This window comes from Salvelinus sp. IW2-2015, linkage group LG11 (assembly GCF_002910315.2).
Source record: "Salvelinus sp. IW2-2015 linkage group LG11, ASM291031v2, whole genome shotgun sequence".
NCBI classification, from domain to species: domain Eukaryota; kingdom Metazoa; phylum Chordata; class Actinopteri; order Salmoniformes; family Salmonidae; genus Salvelinus; species Salvelinus sp. IW2-2015.
In genome coordinates, this window is record NC_036851.1 from 37,294,229 (window position 1) to 37,313,168 (window position 18,940).

General features: G+C 43.4%; 1 pseudogene; it reads left to right on the top strand.

Moving 5' to 3' along the window:
• LOC111970319 (receptor-type tyrosine-protein phosphatase gamma-like) overlaps positions 1–18,940 on the top strand; it is a 227,927-nt pseudogene that overhangs the window by 194,712 nt on the left and 14,275 nt on the right.

Sequence of the window (18,940 nt, forward strand, 5' to 3'; positions counted from 1 at the left end):
AACGCTCATCTAACAGAAACCACTATGTTTATTACAACCTATCTAACAGAAACCGCTCTGTTTATTACAACCATCAATTCTAACAGAAACCACTCTTGTTATTACAACCTCATCTAAACAGAAACCACTTCGTTTATAACAACCTCATTCTAAAGAGAAACCGCATCTGTTTATTCAAACCTCATCTAACAGAAACCACTCTGTTTATTACAACCTCATTCTAACAGAAAACCACTCTTGTTTATTACAACCTCATCTACAGAAACCACTATGTTTATTACAACCTCATCTAACAGAAACCCACTCTTTTTTACAACCTCATCTAACAGAAAACCCTTTTTACAACATCATCTAACAGAAACCACACTGTTTTATTACAACCTCATCTAACAGAAACCACTATGTTTATTACAACCTCATCTAACAGAAACCACTTGTTTATTACAACCTCATCTAACAAAACCACTATGTTTATTACAACCTCATCTAACAGAAACCACTTGTTTAGTTACAAACCTCATCTAACAGAAACCACTCTGTTTGTTTACAACCTCATCTAACAGAAACCACTCTGTTTATTACAACCTCATCTACAGAAACCGCTCTGTTTATTACAACCTCATCTAACAGAAACCACTATGTTTATTACACCTCATCTAACAGAAACCACTCTATTTATTACAACCTCATCTAAAGAAAACATCTGTTTATTACAACCTCATCTAACAGAAACCACCTGTTTATTACAACCTCATCTACAGAAACCCTCTGTTTATTACAACCTCATCTAACAGAAACCACTCTGTTTATTACAACCTCATCTAACAGAAACCGCTCTGTTTATTACAAACCTCATCTAACAGAACCATATGTTTATTACAACCTCATCTAACAGAAACCTCATGTTTATTACAACCTCATCTAACAGAAACCCTCAATGTTTATACTACACCTCATCTAACAGAAACCACTCTGTTTATTACAACTCATCTAACAGAAACCACTATGTTTATTACAATCTAACAGAAACCACATCTGTTTATTACAACCTCATCTATAGAAACCACTATGTTTATTACAACCTCATCTAACAGAAACCACTCTGTTTGTTACAACCTCATCTAACAGAAACCTCTGTTTATTACAACCTCATCTAACAGAAACCACTCTGTTTATTACAACCTCATCTAACAGAAACCACTCTGTTTATTACCTCATCTAACAGAAACCCTCTGTTTATTACAACCTCATCTAACAGAAACCCTCTGTTTATTACAACCTCATCTAACAGAAACCACTCTGTTTATTACAACCTCATCTAACAGAAACCACTCTGTTTTTACAACCTCATCTAACAAAAACCACTCTGTTTATTACAACCTCATCTAACAGAAACACTCTGTTTATTACAACCTCATCTAACAGAAACCACTCTGTTTATTACAACCTCATCTAACAGAAACCGCTCTGTTTATTACAACCTCATCTAACAGAAACCGCTCTGTTTATTACACCTCATCTAACAGAACCACTGGTTTATTACAACCTCATCTAACAGAAACCACTCTGTTTATTACAACCTCATCTAACAGAAACCTCTGTTTATTACAACCTCATCTAACAGAAACCGCTCTGTTTATTACAACCTCATCTAAAAGAAACCGCTCTGTTTTATTACAACCTCATCTAACAGAAACCACTCTGTTTATTACAACCTCATCTAACAGAAACCACTCTGTTTATTACAACCTCATCTAAAGAAACACTCTGTTTATTAAACCTCATCTAACAGAACCACATGTTTATTACAACCTCATCTAACAGAACCACTATGTTTATTACAACCTCATCTAACAGAAACCACTGTTTATTACAACCTCATCTAACAGAAACCACAATGTTTATTACAACCTCATCTAACAGAAACCACTCTGTTTATTACAACCTCATCTAACAGAAACCACTATGTTTATTACAACATCTAACAGAACCACCTGTTTATTACAACCTCATCTACAGAAACCACTATGTTTATTACAACCTCATCTAACAGAAACACTCTGTTTTTTACAACCTCATCTAACAGAAACCGCTCTGTTTATTACAACTTCATCTAACAGAAACCACTCTGTTTATTACAACCTCATCTAACAGAAACCACTTCTGTTTTATTACAACCTCATCTAACAGAAACCGCTCTGTTTATTACAACCTCATCTAACAGAAACCCTCTGTTTATTACAACCTCATCTAACAGAAACCACTCTGTTTATTACAACCTCATCTAACAGAAACCACTCTGTTTTTACAACCTCATCTAACAGAAACCACTCTGTTTATTACAACCTCATCTAACAGAAACCACTCTGTTTATTACAACCTCATCTAACAGAACCACTCTGTTTATTACAACCTCATCTAACAGAAACCGCTCTGTTTATTACAACCTCATCTAACAGAAACCACTCTGTTTATTACAACCTCATCTAACAGAAACCTCTTGTTTTATTACCACCTCATCTAACAGAAACCACTGTTTATTACAACCTCATCTAACAGAAACCACTCTGTTTATTACAACCTCATCTAACAGAAACCGCTCTGTTTATTACAACCTCATCTAACAGAAACCGCTCTGTTTATTACAACCTCATCTACAAGAAACCACTCTGTTTATTACAACCTCATCTAACAGAAACCACTCTGTTTTATTACAACTCATCTAACAGAAACACTCTGTTTATTACAACCTCATCTAAGAGAAACACTCTTGTTTATTACAACCTCATCTAACAGAAACCACTGTTTATTACAACCTCATCTAAAGAAACCCTCTGTTTATACAACCTCATCTAACAGAAACCACATGTTTATTACAACCTCATCTAACAGAAACCGCTCTGTTTATTACAACCTCATCTAACAGAAACCACTCTGTTTATTACAACCTCATCTAAAGAAACCACTCTGTTTATTACAACCTCATCTAACAGAAACCACATGTTTATTACAACCTATCTAATAGAAACCACTCTGTTTATAAAACCTCATCTAACAGAAACCACAATGTTATTACAACCTCATCTAACAGAAACCAGCTCTGTTATTACAACCTCATCTAACAGAAACCACTCTGTTTATTACAACCTCATCTAACAGAAACCACATGTTTATTACAACCTCATCTAACAGAAACCACTCTGTTTATTACAACCTCATCTAACAGAAACCACAATGTTTATTACAACCTCATCTAACAGAAACCACAATGTTTATTACAACCTCATCTAACAGAAACCACAATGTTTATTACAACCTCATCTAACAGAAACCACTCTGTTTATTACAACCTCATCTAACAGAAACCACTATGTTTATTACAACATCTAACAGAAACCACACTGTTTATTACAACCTCATTAACAGAAACCACTATGTTTATTACAACCTCATCTAACAGAAACCACTCTGTTTGTTACAACCTCATCTAACAGAAACCGCTCTGTTTATTACAACCTCATCTAACAGAAACCGCTCTGTTTTTACAACCTCATCTAACAGAAACCACTCTGTTTATTACAACCTCATCTAACAGAAACCACTCTGTTTATTACAACCTCATCTAACAGAAACCACTCTGTTTATTACCACCTCATCTAACAGAAACCACTGTTTATTACAACCTCATCTAACAGAAACCACTCTGTTTATTACAACCTCATCTAACAGAAACCACTCTGTTTATTACAACCTCATCTAACAGAAACCGCTCTGTTTATTACCACCTCATCTAACAGAAACCACTCTGTTTATTACAACCTCATCTAACAGAAACCACTCTGTTTATTACAACCTCATCTAACAGAAACCACTCTGTTTATTACAACCTCATCTAACAGAAACCACTCTGTTTATTACAACCTCATCTAACAGAAACCACTCTGTTTATTACAACCTCATCTAACAGAAACCGCTCTGTTTATTACATCCTCATCTAACAGAAACCACTGTTTATTACCACTCATCTAACAGAAACCACTCTGTTTATTACAACCTCATCTAACAGAAACCGCTCTGTTTATTACAACCTCATCTAACAAGAAACCGCTCTGTTTATTACCACCTCATCTAACAGAAACCACTATGTTTATTACAACCTCATCTAACAGAAATCACTCTGTTTATTACAACCTCATCTAACAGAAACCACTTGTTTGTTACAACCTCATCTAACAGAAACCACTATGTTTGTTACAACCTCATCTAACAGAAACCACTCTGTTTATTACAACCTCATCTAACAGAAATCACTCTGTTTATTACAACCTCATCTAACAGAAACCACTCTGTTTTTACAACCTCTCTAACAGAAACCACTCTTTTATTACAACCTCATCTAACAGAAACCACTATGTTTGTTACAACTGCGTCGTTTCTCTCGCGACCCCATTTCCAAATCGGGCGACGTCAAGGGGTGGTCGCGACCCCTAGTTTGAGAAACAGCTCAGAAGAATTGTAGTGTCATCAACATATTTTTGGTTTACCACTATAAGACAATCAAAGCCTTCCCAGGGCAGCACCATGTTGTCATGCATTCATCTCATCCACTTCCAGTGATGAGGCCCCTTTTATCTCCTCATCCCCACTGCTCTGCTCAGTCACAGCTGTCAGTTAACCCTCTTTAACCAGAGGTACAGWTAGCCCTCCTACCTCACACATCACACTGGCTCTTGACCCTAGCTGACCTCAGACACACACTCCTGTTTGGAGTGGGGAGACCTATCCTCTTGTCCCCTGGGGAGTTTCCGGCCCATCTGCTGTTCTGTCCTGTGTGTGCGTGCATTTTTGCATGCTGCTGGCCACCAGGAACCTACTTGGTGGAGGATGACTGGTATTTTGGCAGCCCTCCCTCTCTCTCGCTCCTTCTTCCCCCTCCCGTCTCCCTTCCCCCTCCCGTCTCCCRCTCTCCCTCCCTCACGCTCTCCTCCCACTTCTTCCTTCCTCCCTCCTCCCACATCGCTATCACACGCCTCTCTGCAGGGGGTCCAGCCAACAGGGGCCATGGTGCCGGGAGAGGGCCCAGCTGTGTGTACATCTGCAGTGTGATGCCAATCACACACACACACATACTTTCTCTCAGCCTCAGTAATTACACAGGCCAGGCCAGGCTAACAGCTGGCTGCATGTGCTGCCTAATGAGCTATACAGCACAATGGGATCATTACTAGAACTCTGTGTTTAGTGCMTTATGTATTTATGCAGCTCTGCATTGAGCTGTTTCATTGAAGCAAAGGCTTGGCCCGATTTGACAGATTCTGTGTGTGTGCACATTGCTAGACATGACTGCCTTGTTGACCTGATAGCCAGCGAGGTGAGACAAGTAGTCTCACCAACAGCACACATGCAGAAACATTATTGTGTAAGGGGAAGCTGGTGTGATGTTGACAATGTGTTTTTCTGTGTGCCAAATACGCCAGATATTGTTGTTGTGGGGGGGCAGGGGGAGGTGCTCATTTTATGGCTTCATGGAGAAGGKCTTTGCCGAGAAGCTGCTTAAATACCAGCCCCTCGTGGCATGCTTGGAGAGCCTCAGGTGTAGGTGCAAGCTGGTGGCGCTGATATTTGGCAGTCTCGGCCACACACAGGCTTGCGGTGCTTGGCCTCCAGATTGCGGGCCTGCTCTGTCTCAGCCTAGCTGATTGGAGAAGGAGGTGCTTTCTGTACACTTCAAATTGAAATCAAATGAATTTATAAAGCCCTTTTTACATCAGCCGATGTCACAAAGTGCTATACAGAAACCCAGCCTAAAACCCCAAACAGCAAGGAATGCAGGTGTAGAAGCACGATGGCTAGGAAAAACTCTAGGAAGGCAGGAACCTAGGAAGAAACCTAGAGAGGAACCAGGCTATGAGGGGTGGCCAGTCCTCTTCTGGCTGTGCCGGGTGGAGATTATAACAGGACATGGCCAAGKTGTTCAAACGTTCATAGATGACCAGCAGGGTCAAATAATAATAATCACAGTGGTTGTAGAGGGTGCAACAGGTCAGCACCTCAGGAGTAAATGTTAGTTTGGCTTTTCATAGCCAAGCATTCAGAGTTAGAGAGCAGGACAAGGTAGCACGTCTGGTGAACAGGGCAGGGTTCCATAGCCGTAGGCAGAACAGTTGAAACTGGAGCAGCAGCATGACCAGGTGGACTGGGGACAGCAAGGAGTCATCAGGCCAGGTAGTCCTGAGGCATGGTCCCAGGGCTTAGGTCCTCTGGGATGGGAGGGAGAGGGAGAGAGAGAGAGAATTAGAGGGAGCATACTTAAATTCACACAGGACACCGGATAAAACAGGAGAAATACTCCAGACATAACAGACCCTAGCACACCAACACAAACTATTGCAGCATCAATACTGGAGGCTGAGACAGGAGGGGTCAGGAGACACTGTGGCCCTGTCCGACGATACCGATACAGGGCCAAACAGGCAGGATATAACCCCACCCACTTTGCCAAAGCACAGCCCCCACACCCTACAGGGGACTTTTAAATGTGTGTGTGTGTGTGTGTGTGTGTGTCTTGGAGTGTCAGTGTAAGTATGTGTGAGTGTGTGGGTAGAGTCCAGTGAGTGTGCAAAGAGTCCGGGTAGCCATTTGATTAACTGTTCAGCAGTCTTATGGCTTGGGGGTAGAAGCTGTTGTTGGATGCCAAGCAGTTGCCATACCAAGCGGTGATGCAGCCAGTCAAGATGCTCAAACTTAATGATGGTGTTAGAGTCGTACGCAGCCACAGAGCCATGGGTGAAGAGGGAGTACAGGAGGGGACTGAGCACTCACCCCTGAGGGGCCCCTGTGTTCAGGGTCAGCGTTGCGGATGTGTTATTGCCTACCCTCACCACCTGGGGGTGGCCCGTCAGGAAGTCCAGCATCCAGTTGCAGAGGGAGGTGTTCAGTCCCAGGGTCCTGAGCGTAGTGATGAGCTTCGAGGGCATTATGGTGTTAAACGCTGAGCTGTAGTCAATGAACAGCCTCCTCACATAGGTGTTTCTCTTATCCAGAGGGCAGTGTGGAGTGCAATAGGGATAGCGTCTGTGGATCTGTTGGGACGGTATGCGAATTGGAGTGAGTCCAGGGTGTCTGGGATGATGGTGTTTATGTGAGCCATGACCAGCCTTTCAAAGCATTTCATGGCTACAGATGTGAGTGCTACGGGGCGATAGTTATTTAGGCAGGTTACCTTYGKGTTCATGGGCACAGGGACTATGGTGGTCTGCTTGAAACATGTAGGTATTACAGACTGGGTCAGGGAGACATTGAAAATGTAATTGAAGACACTTGCCAGCTGGTCAGAGTACCCATCCTGGTAATCCATCTGGCCCCGCAGTCTTGTGAATGATAACCTGTTTTAAAGGTCTTATTRGGCTAGGGCGAGCGAGATCACAGTCGTCCGGAACAGCTGGTGCTCTCATGCATAGCTCAGTATTGCTTGCCTCGAAGCGCGCATAAAGTAAACATTTTTTTTTTTTTTTTAACCTTTATTTTTACTAGGCAAGTCAGTTAAGAACAAATTCATATTAACAATGACGGCCTACCTGGACGATGCTGGGCCAACTGTGTGCCGCCCTATGGGACTCCCAATCGGAGTCCCATCGGTCGGATGTGATTCAGCCTGGATTTGAACCAGGGACTGTAGTGACGCCTCTTGCACTGCAGGGGGAGAGCTTTGTATGCGATTCTGTGTGTAGAGTGTGTGTAGAGTAAATGTGGTCTAGAGTTTTGTCGGCTCTGGTTGCACAGGTGACATACTGGTAAACCGCTCTGGGGTGAAATGTACAGTATTTTAGTTTCCCTGCATTAAAATCCCCGGCCACTAGGAGCGACGCGTCTGTTTGCTTATGGACCTATACAGCTCGTTGAGTGCTGCCTTTGGACCAGCACTCTCTCCATCCTCCCTCTCCTCTCATCTATTTCTTACACTCCCCCATCCCTGCAGACAGAAGGGAAGGAGACAATGGGGGAGATTAAAATAAATTTTTCAGAAAATAGCTATTCCTAATGGAGTTATGCAATCATGGTCGTCATTAGTTCAGCATCACGTTTTTTCCACTTTTCACTACAGCGAATATTTTGATCAKTTATTAGATCCAATCCAATCCGTTTTGATGACTCTATTGTCTCAATAGGTTATATTGTTGTTGGTTCACAGTAGATCTGAGTTATGCATCAAAACGTTATTAAGACAGTAATTGCTTTTAAAGGGGAGGGCTCCATCTGGAGGGCTTGAGGACATGGTTAGAGGGAGCTCACATATGTCACACAGAGGTTTAGAGGGGAAAATGATGACTCTATATATAACTGCGGTAGGAGAGAGTGATTCTCAGTATCCACTCTGTCAGGGGTTGCTCGGGAAAAAGGTAGGCCAGTCTGTTTGGAGGATAATTTTGTCCAATGAAAAGATCTCATCCTTCTATCACTACTTCTTTCCATACATCCCACTCTCTGTTTTGAACTAGAAAGGAGACCTCCCACATCTGCAAGCCGCCCAATCTCTATAGGGATGGGGCTCCACTGATAGCAACACATTCCGCTCTAAATAAAGGCACGTGTAGTATAAGGGAAGGTTAGTATCTGCATACAAGGAAAACATAAGTGTAGAGATCTAACCTTTGAGAACACATACGACCCAATGTACCACTCAAGTCAACTCAACACTCTCTCGCCTCTGAGAGAAGGACAATCCTGCTCTCTAAGCCATTAGGTGAGAGCGAGGACACTAGAAGTACCCCTCCCCTCATATTGACAGTAAATCTATAAATCTCCAGAGCACCTCCAATGCTGTTTGGTGCCCAAATGTGACAATAGTTGTCTATCCATTTATGTGCGTCTCGTGGAATCACTTGAGTTTAAAGGTTCACAAAGAGTAATGTCTATTCTCTCTGTGTCTTCCTCTTCTCTCACAATCAGAAGACACGTGAGAGTCGCGATCTCTGTCCTATCGTTGTAGAGTCGCACGCAACATGACTGTTTAGCAGACTTCTCTACTCTCTCAAGTTCCGTTATTTATGTTCTTTTCTGCGCTCTCGACTGTGTACATTAGGAATGACACCAGCATTCTGCTCTCTTGAACTGCTCGGCGCGTGCATTCAAGTACAGGCTCTAGGACTCTAGTTAGGGTGGGCAATGTAGACGCGCGATCGTAGTATCCAGACACACACACTACACACACGTGGTACGTGCAGGGTAATGAGCTAGAAGTCTTCACATTCACTCAGGAGGTGAGGCGACAGGGATCAAGATACCAGAGACGATACTAGGTCAGTGTGGGGGACAACAGTACACGTAGAGATGACTCTGACTTGACTGTCGGTTCAGCGTGAGTGGGGCAGACGAGTTCAGAGGTAAGGACGCTGAGCTACCCTGGCTCAAGGGGAAGAGCGGCAATGAACGCTAGAAGACATATCCGCGCTAGGACGTGTGGAGGGGGAAGAGACGTAGAGACGCATAGGGCACACTGAGAGTAGGGGAGACAGGAGCTCGAGTAGCTGAACCATCATACTGGTAGGGGAATGACAGTACGACCATACTGGTAGGGGGAAGTCAGTAGACAATACTGCGTAGGTCCGCTTTGTGCAGGAGGGAAGGGTGTCCACGTTTGAGCACCAGGAGCCCTCTGGCTAAAGAGTGTGTGGACATCGTCAAACAGTCGACCATAACTGGTCAGCAGGCCATAAATAGGGTGCGATGATGTCACCAGGCATAACAGTTATGTGAGTCTGAATACATAGGTGAGGGTGCTGGAGAGATCTACGGAGCAGTTAGACCCCATATAGGTATAGGGCCAGTCCAGGCTAGGGCCAACTGCAGAGCAGAGTACATAGTGTCAGGATAGGGGGAACATCAGTAGACATACCTGGTAGGGGGAATCGGCGCGGGTAGGTCGATCACGGCTGGTCCGCGCACAAAGAAATGCCAGCGCACGACAGTCAGACTATGGTAGGGCCGCACACACACAATCAGTGAGACTGACCCATACCTCACGGTAGGCGCCAACCGGTGCGCAATGACGACAAGTTTTTAGAGACTGCAGACAAGGCATGGGTTAGTGGCAGGCAGCAGAACATTCTCCACGTGCGGGCTAACATCCAGAGTAGCTCACTGTCAACGTTCAAATGTAGGGGGCAAAAATTTCACCGACAGTAGCACACACTTTACTTGGGGTGGGAAGCTTGTGGAAGGCTACCTGGGAGCGTATGCACCAGCGTAGTAGAACAATACTAGGTTAAAGGAGGGACCGAATGCATGAGTCTAGAGAACATATCTAAGTTGAGTGATGAGTGTAAACTCTCTGACTCAGCTGGGAATGTGAGAGAAAGACAAGAACTAGAAAGGCAGAGAAATAATACAAATATCTCTCTCTTGGTAGAGTTCTGAGTTTCACAGTCCGTGTAAAAGATCAAAGAGTGAGAAAGTGACAAGGGCAATGGTTTATGTACGTAGGAGTGTAAAAAGATATACGCGAGAGAGATGATGTGATCACATACTGGTAAGGTTTGAAATGTATTTGGCTAGGAACCGCAGAGTACTCGTAAAACTAAGCTCGGTGACTTGCGCAAGAGAACTTGGTTTTACGTTGTTGTTTGACGGTTGTCGGTAATGTATCACATGCTTTGTAGGAAAGATGCATAGATTTGTGTGCAACCCTGACTGCCAGTAGGCTGCAACACTCCTTTTCTCTTGTTGTCGGTCTTCCCTTATATCTCTCGTCTCAGGCTTGCTCTGGACACAAGCGTAATAATCACACGCCAGGTAAGCCCTTTCAATTTGAGTTATTCACTCTGTTAGACAGCGTTATACTCATTTAAGACGTATATGTGGTGTGTCTATGAGTCAAAAATGGCACTCTTAGATCTGACACAATTTTGTTAGAGCTTTTACACGCAGAAATATGCTCATTAGACTATAGCAAGGACCTTTTAATGTTATCTAAGATTCTATTTTATGCACTAGTGTGCTTTTATGTATTTTCTTGCTAACTACTATGTATTTATAAGAACGCAGAGAAGTAGAAGAGTTCTTGCCAAACAGGGATAATCAGTTCTCTCTAGAAGTTGCATGATCTGCTATCTGTGTATCCGCTATGGAATGCTCAAGGTTGTGCTCACACGCGTCGACTTAACTATGGCCTGTACATTTTGTTTTTAGCAAGACCTCGCACAGCTCTAGTATGGCAACTAGCGACTAATGGTCATGCGCTGGGACATAGCGTCCTAGAGATTAGTGGCACATACGATGCTAGGTTATTTGAGCGAAACGAGGTTGTGTGTCTTTGTTTCCTCATGGTGTTGCCTGATCTCGGAGACGTCCTCGTATTAGGTTGTTTAAAGAACAATTTCTTTTACTAGGCGAAGATGGCTGGGGGTGCTCCGAGGTGGAACCAAAAGCCGGGGCAGTGGGTCTCAGCTGTCGATACTAACCGGGATTGCGCAATCGATGTCTTGTTTGTGGACTCCTCGTGTAAGCAACGGCTAGAGGCATGACATCAGAACGATATGTTTGTCATCAGCACGCTTTGTAGGGCGGTGTTTGTTGTACAGCCCAGGGGTGGTGAGCTTATTAGTATAGCGCTAGAGCTGAGCTTGCAACGCTGGTACATTCCGGGCTCAAATATGTGCGGATGTTCTAGGGTGGTTAGGAACCTGTAGCCGCTATTTACGAAACCTTGTCTCAGTGATGGAGGTCTGATGGTTAGTGTTTGTATACGTAATTGGTAGGCAGACCTCGCGCTGCCTCTGATGTAGATGCTGAACTATACAGGGGAAGCGAGCTGAGATGAGCGTTCAGGTGCCTTTGATACGCAGAAAGGCTGGCACGCGGCTGGGACGGAATTGGTTTTAGAGATAGTTGCTGGTGGTATTATGAACAGAAGGCTGGCGGCGTGACTCTCCTTCAAGGGTAGGCTGTGGTTGTTCGCAGTCGTTTAAGCAGAAGAGCTCGTCTGCTGTTAGCTCATCTGGCTTACATGGCGCGCAGGCTGTGCCGGGTTGTACAGGACAGCGCTACGTGGGTAATGTGTTTAACAGGAGGGCTTGTCGTAGCTGTAGAGTTGATTAGAAGCGCAGGACCTGCGCAGTAGTTAACTAACAACAGAGCCAGCTGCCTGCGCGAGTATGAGTAGGGTACAGGACAGACGCGCCAGTGCGATGCAGTCCTTTTACAGGCTGGTAGGGACGTGTGTACGGCGTACTAGCTCCTATCAGAGTGTAAGGCATGTGCCAGCTTAGTACCTCCAGGTTAGAACGCAGCTGGCTGACGCGCGCTGTTTCACTGTAATGGAAGCGACTGTGCGTGTCTCTACCAGGAGGTCTCCTGTGCACAAGCCGTGCGTACGAGTTACCTCAGGACGGCTGCTGTAAGACTGCGATGTTACTACGCACGGTCAGGGCTTCCTCGCTGTTAAGCGCCAGCACGAGCGTTTCTAACAGGAGCGCTGTGCGTGGTGGGTTGAGTGGTGATACCAGGCATAGGCTGTGCGTGTTTACAGGAGGCTGTGGCGTGTTTACAGGAAAGCTCACGCCTGTGCGTGAGTTTAACAGGAGGCTGTGCGTCCGGATAGTAAGTTCAGGAAAGGAGTGTGGGCTGCGTGTTAATGGGACCTAGGAGTGTACTTGTGCACTAGAGGCGGTTTTACAAGGAGGCTGTGCGTGTTTCAGAAAGGACTGTATGCGTGTGTACTTATTCCAGAGGGTGTTGTTGTGTACTCTGGGTGGTCATCATCTATTGATGGATTACTGTGTGGGCGGCAGGAAGCCTAGTGGTTAAGAGCGTTGGGTCAATAACCAAAAGGTCGCTGGTTCAAATCCCCAAGCCAACTATGTGAAAAATCTGCCGYCGTGCCCTTGAGCAAGGCTCTGAACCCTATTTGCTCCCCTAAGTTGCTCTAGATAAGAGGGTCTGCTAAATTACTCAAATGTAAATAACATCAGCAGGTTTGTAAATAGGGCTGGTTCTAACCACCCTGGGGCTTTTACCTGTAATGTAACTGGCAGCTCTGTCTGTGTAATTATATTCACCACCTTGCTGTTAACAACAACCTGAGAAGGATGACAATATGTTGTGTTGTTACTAGAGGTCTTCACGGGTCCAAAAAGTTGGACCTGTTCTGAAATGGACCTGGGGCTTTTCCACCTGGACCCAATATGCATAAATAAATGTTTTTAAATATAGAGAACTGTTACGAACGGACCAGAGGAAAACTACACCTGTTCCCTATAGACCTGGTCGGATCCAGATCCGGGCCTATCCGAGTGCCAATTTGTGTCAGCTAAAACAGATACAATGAAGCATGAGAGACAATTGATTAGGGTGCAGTGCAATTATTAGGAGGTTTATTTTGGCAAACTTGATGTTTTTTTAACAAAGTTAGAGAAATCAATAACCATAGTGCATAAAAATAGTAATTAAAGGTCTGTAAATGAATTAGTAAAAAAGTAAAAATGTTCTAATGCCTCAAACGTATAACGTAAATGTATAACTGCTGTCTACAGAGTGAATAACTCAAATGAAGGCTTACCTGGGGTGTATTCATTACGCCAGATTATGTTGCAAAACTTTTCTTAAATGGAATTAAACGAAGAAGAACCTACAGTTGAAGTCGGAAGTTTACATACACCTTAGCCAAATACATTTCAACTCAGTTTATCACAATTCCTAACTTTTAATCCTAGTAAAAATTCCCTGTCTTCACTTTATTTTAAGACTGTGAAATGTCAGAATAATAGTAGAGAGAATTATTTATTTCAGCTTTTATTTCTTTCATCACATTCCCAGTGGGTCAGAAGTTTACATACACTCAATTAGTATTCAGTAGCATTGCCTTTAAATTGTTTAACTTGGGTCAAACGTTTCAGGTAGCCTTCCACAAGCTTCCCACAATAAGTTTGGTGAATTTTGCTTGACGTGACAGAGTCTGGAGACGCCGTGGAGAATGTTCTGCTGCCTGCAACATCCTCCAGCATGACCGGTTTGGCGGTGGGTCAGTCATGGTGTGGGGTGGCATTTCTTTGTGGGGCCGCACAGCCCTCCATGTGCACGCCAGAGGTAGCCTGACTGCCATTAGGTACCGAGATGAGATCCTCAGACCCCTTGTGAGACCATATGCTGAATATGCACATTTGTGCCTGCTGGAGGTCATTTTGCAGGGCTCTGGCAGTGCACTCCTTGCACAAAGGCGGAGGTAGCGGTCCTGCTGCTGGTTGTTGCCTCCTACGGCCTCCTCCACGTCTCCTGATTGTACTGGCCTGTCTCCTGGTAGCGCCTCCATGCTCTGGACACTACCGTCTGACAGCACACGCAAACCTTTTTGCCACAGCTCGCATTGATGTGCCATCCTGGATGAACTGGCAACTACTAGCCACTTGTGTGGGTTGTAGACTCCGTCTCATGCTACCACTAGAGTGAAGCACCGCAGCATTCAAAAGTGACCAAAAACATCAGCCAGGAAGCATAGGACATGAGAAGTTGTCTGTGGTCACCACCAGAATCACTCCTTTTTGGGGTGTCTGCTAATTGCCTATAATTTCCACCTTTTGTCTATTCCATTTGCACAACACGCATTTAAATTTATTGTCAATCAGTGTTGCTCCTAAGTGGACAGTTTGATTTCACAGAAGTGTGATTGACTTGGAGTTACATTGTGTTGTTTAAGTGTTCCCTTTATTTTTTTTGAGCAGTGTAATAATCCTTTATTTAGACATGTTTGCACAGTGGTGAACCTATTGGCCTTCAGTGTGTGAGGGTTCGTGATTCTGTAAGGACAGCAACCGTAATACGAGCGCACTCATGTAGGAATGCACTTTTTGTCTAACACAAAGGACAGTGGTGGAGAGTATACGCAGTATAAGCCGTATACACACCTTTTCAATGGCATTGCATATACTCACTTCTTCATCCCTACTGATGCGTATCAAGGTAGTGGTAGTGAGGTATACAACTTATCAATTATGTAGTACAATAGAGAAATCATGCACAAAGTAGTCATCATCGCAAGCAACATGAAATATATTCATATGTGCACGGCGCACGTAGCCTAGTTTCAGTGGAATGTCATCTGCAGGCTGCAGTGTGCCGATCTCAACTGTTTTTGCATGGAGCAGCTCACAGAAGAATGACATCGGAAGCCGTAGGGATGAAAGACGTTTCAACGTATGATATCTGCTAGTAAATGCTAACTAAGGCAACTGTGACATGCAAACCAGTATTGAAAATGTTTCGTTCAAAGTGTTGGTTAGTGACTATGTGATGCGCAATATTTGTCATCATGCGCTTTGTATCAGCGTTAGACATGGATGGCCTGGTGGACATGGCGCACAAGGCCCTGACTGTAACGGGTGTCGTCGTCGGAAGGAGAGAACAAGGCGCAGCGCTTTTAGAGTTCACATAATTTACATCATGAAGTGAAACTAAAACAGGACAAAACAATAACGACTACAACGACCGACCAGCTTCGATGTGCAAACTCCCTGCACACAAACAAAGAACAAGATCCCACACAGAAAGAGGGAAAAGGGCAGCCTAAGTATGATCCCCAATCAGAGACAACGATAGACAGCTGCCTCTGATTGGGAACCACACTCGGCCAGAAACAAAGAAATACAAAACCTAGAAATACAGAACATAGAAGGCCCACCCAAATCACACCCTGACCAAAACAAAATAGAGACATAAAAAGGATCTCTAAGGTCAGGGCGTGACCGAATAAGATTGATGTGGTTTAAGAATTGTTGTGGACTTAGACCATCACATTACTGTCTTTTTCTTGAACAAAAAAGATTTGAGAGTGGAAACTTGAAAAATCCATAGGAAAACTAATTAAAAAAAATATAGGAAACAGGATTTTTCACACAGGATGCCTTTCCTTCGCTGGGCGGGCCGTTTGGGAACCTTTTGGCAACATTAGAGTATACCCACTTKTCCAGGCACCCCTTAGGGCCGATGGAAAGACAGCAGTCACACACAGCATGATGTTAAAGGATCAGCCATAAACTCCAACATAATAAGCCAGTAGCTCCCAATCATAAGAATACAAAAACACAACCATTATGCATTTTCCAATCGAAATGTACAACTATTACTTCCAATTGCAAGTTTAGCACACAAAGTAACCCGTGTAAGTTTAATGTGGAACTGACAGCATTTTAACTATACTGCAGATATGAAACAAACAGATAATCATAATATCACTCAAAAATATCAAATTCCCAGTTTATTCTACAAAACCAAATTTATAAGAGGTTTTAAAAATAGGTTCTATTTGACTGAACGTTTCTATTTGACTGAATTTGACTGAATGACGTACACCAAGGCATTGTTGGCAGAATATATGGATGCAGTTTAATGCATGATTAATATAATTCACCAATACATTTCTTGGTAGTCCAGAAAATATTGCTTTCAGGTTGTAAATCACAGCTGGCCTGGAACATTGTTTGCTGCTTCCATTCGGGATGCACTGTTTCAGTTTCAATGACTCAATATTCTGAACAAAAACGGACWAKTGTAACTAATGCTGGGAATGTCAATACAATCAAACTAGAAGGTCAATGATCACAAGTCAGTCATAACGCGGCTAATAGACTAGCGTATCTATTTATGTAGCAAGCTAAAAACACAGAGCCTAACGTTAGATAGATAGCTCGCTGGCTATCTACTCCGATTTCAGGAAAGCTGCAGAAGGACGAGAAGGCTACAATTTCCCATTGTTTATCACTGCAATTTTGACAGCCAACTAGCTGAAAAAGGTTGAGAGGATTTATCTAATGTTCCTTCATTACATTTTAGCTCATCTTTCTCTGGCTAGCATTAATTGTTGATCTTTTTGTTGTTGATGTGCATAACTGAGGGAGCCTACCTTTTAATGGTTGTTTGATCAAATGGGCTGTAAAGTTCCCAAATGTAAGAGGACTCCCATGTTTACATATTTGCAGAAATCCATTCAGGTGTATTTTGTGGCTTTTGGCGAATGCTTTGTAATGATCTAATGTCGCGTTGTTGCAACTGCCTGTAAACACACAGTCCAGTTCAAAGTGAATGACGGCTGGCCCGTGTGGCAAATGGCTTGTCTGTATAAAAGGTCTACAGTCGTGGCCAAAAGGTTTGAGAATGACACAAATATTAATTTCCACAAAGTTTGCTGCATCAGTGTCTTTAGATATTTTTTGTCAGATGTTACTATGGAATACTGAAGTATAATTACAAGCATTTCATAAGTGTCAAAGGCTTTTATTGACAATTACATGAAGTTGATGCAAAGAGTCAATATTTGCAGAAGAGATTTTATCTCTGTGTGGTACTGTGGTGATGTTGGGTTTACTCTCTTTCTCGCCCGTGTGGTACTGGTGGTGAATGTTGGGTTTACTCTCCTCTGTGTGGTACTTGGTGGTGATGTTGGGTTTACTCTCCTCTGTGTGGTACTGGTGTGATATGTTGGGTTATTCTCCTGTGTGGTACTGGGTGGTTATGTTGGGTTTTACTCTCTCTCTGTGTGGTACTGGTGGTGAATGTTGGGTTTATTCTCCTCTGTGTGGTACTGGTGGTGATGTTGGGTTTACTCTCTTCTGTGTGGTACTGGTGTGGATGTTGGGTTTATTCTCCTCTGTGTGGTACTGGTGGGATGTTGGGTTATCTCTCTCTGTGTGGTACTGGTGGTATGTTGGGTTTACTCTCTTCTCTCTCTCTGTGTGGTGGTACTGGTGGTGATGTTGGGTTTACTCTCCTCTGTGTGGTACTGGTGGTGATGTTGGGTTTACTCTCTTCTCTCCTCTGTGTGGTACTGGTGGTGATGTTGGGTTTATTCTCCTCTGTGTGGTACTGGTGGTGATGTTGGGTTTACTCTCTTCTTCTCCTCTGTGTGGTACTGGTGGTGATGTTGGGTTTTATTCTCCTCTGTGTGGTACTGGTGGTGTGTGGGGTTACTCTCCTCTGTGTGGTACTGGTGGTGATGTTGGGGTTTATTCTCCTCTGTGTGGATACTGGGGTGATGTTGGGTTTACTCTCTTCTCTCCTCTTGTGTGGTACTGGGGTGATGTTGGGTTTATTCTCCTCTGTGTGGTACTGGTGGTTATGTTACCTCTCCTCTCTTCTGTGTGGTGATGTTGGGCTATCTCTCTCTTCTGTGTTAATCTACAGGAGGTTTTCCAGACAGCTCACTTCTATGTGGAGGACAGTAGTTCTCCCAGGGTGGTGCCAATGAGAACATCCCTGTCATCCCCATCCCAGGTAAGACAACACCTTCTTTAACACACCATAACACACATGAGAGCCCAATTCAATCCAACCTGATTTAGCAATATTTTGTTTTGTAACAACTATTGCCCACCCCTTCCTGGTAGGTTTTTATAGTAGCCACAACCATTCTGTGATCATTTTCTTGTCAATGTTTTTGTCCACACTCTTTAACTTCTCTGGGATATGTGGGACGTAGCGTCCCACTTGGCCAAAGCCAGAAAAAATGTAGCGCGCCAAATTCAAATATATTACTATAAAAATCAATCTTTCATGGAATCACATATGAAAGACACCAAATTAAAGCTACCCATGTTGTGAATCCAGCCAACATGTCTGATTTCCAAAAGGATTTACGCCGAAAGCACACCAAACGATTATGTTAGCTCAGTACATAGCCACAGAAAAACACAGCCATTTTCCCAGCAAAAGATAGTAGTCACAAAAAGCAGAAATAGAGATAAAATTTATCACTAACCTTTGATGATCTTCATCAGATGACACTCATAGGACATCATGTTACACAATACATTTATGTTTTCTTCGATAATGTGCATATTTATATCCACAAATCTTGGTTTACATTGGCGCCATGTTCAGAAATGCCTCCAAAATATCCGGAGAAATTGCAGAGAGCCATGTCAAATAACAGAAATACTCATCATAAACTTTGAAG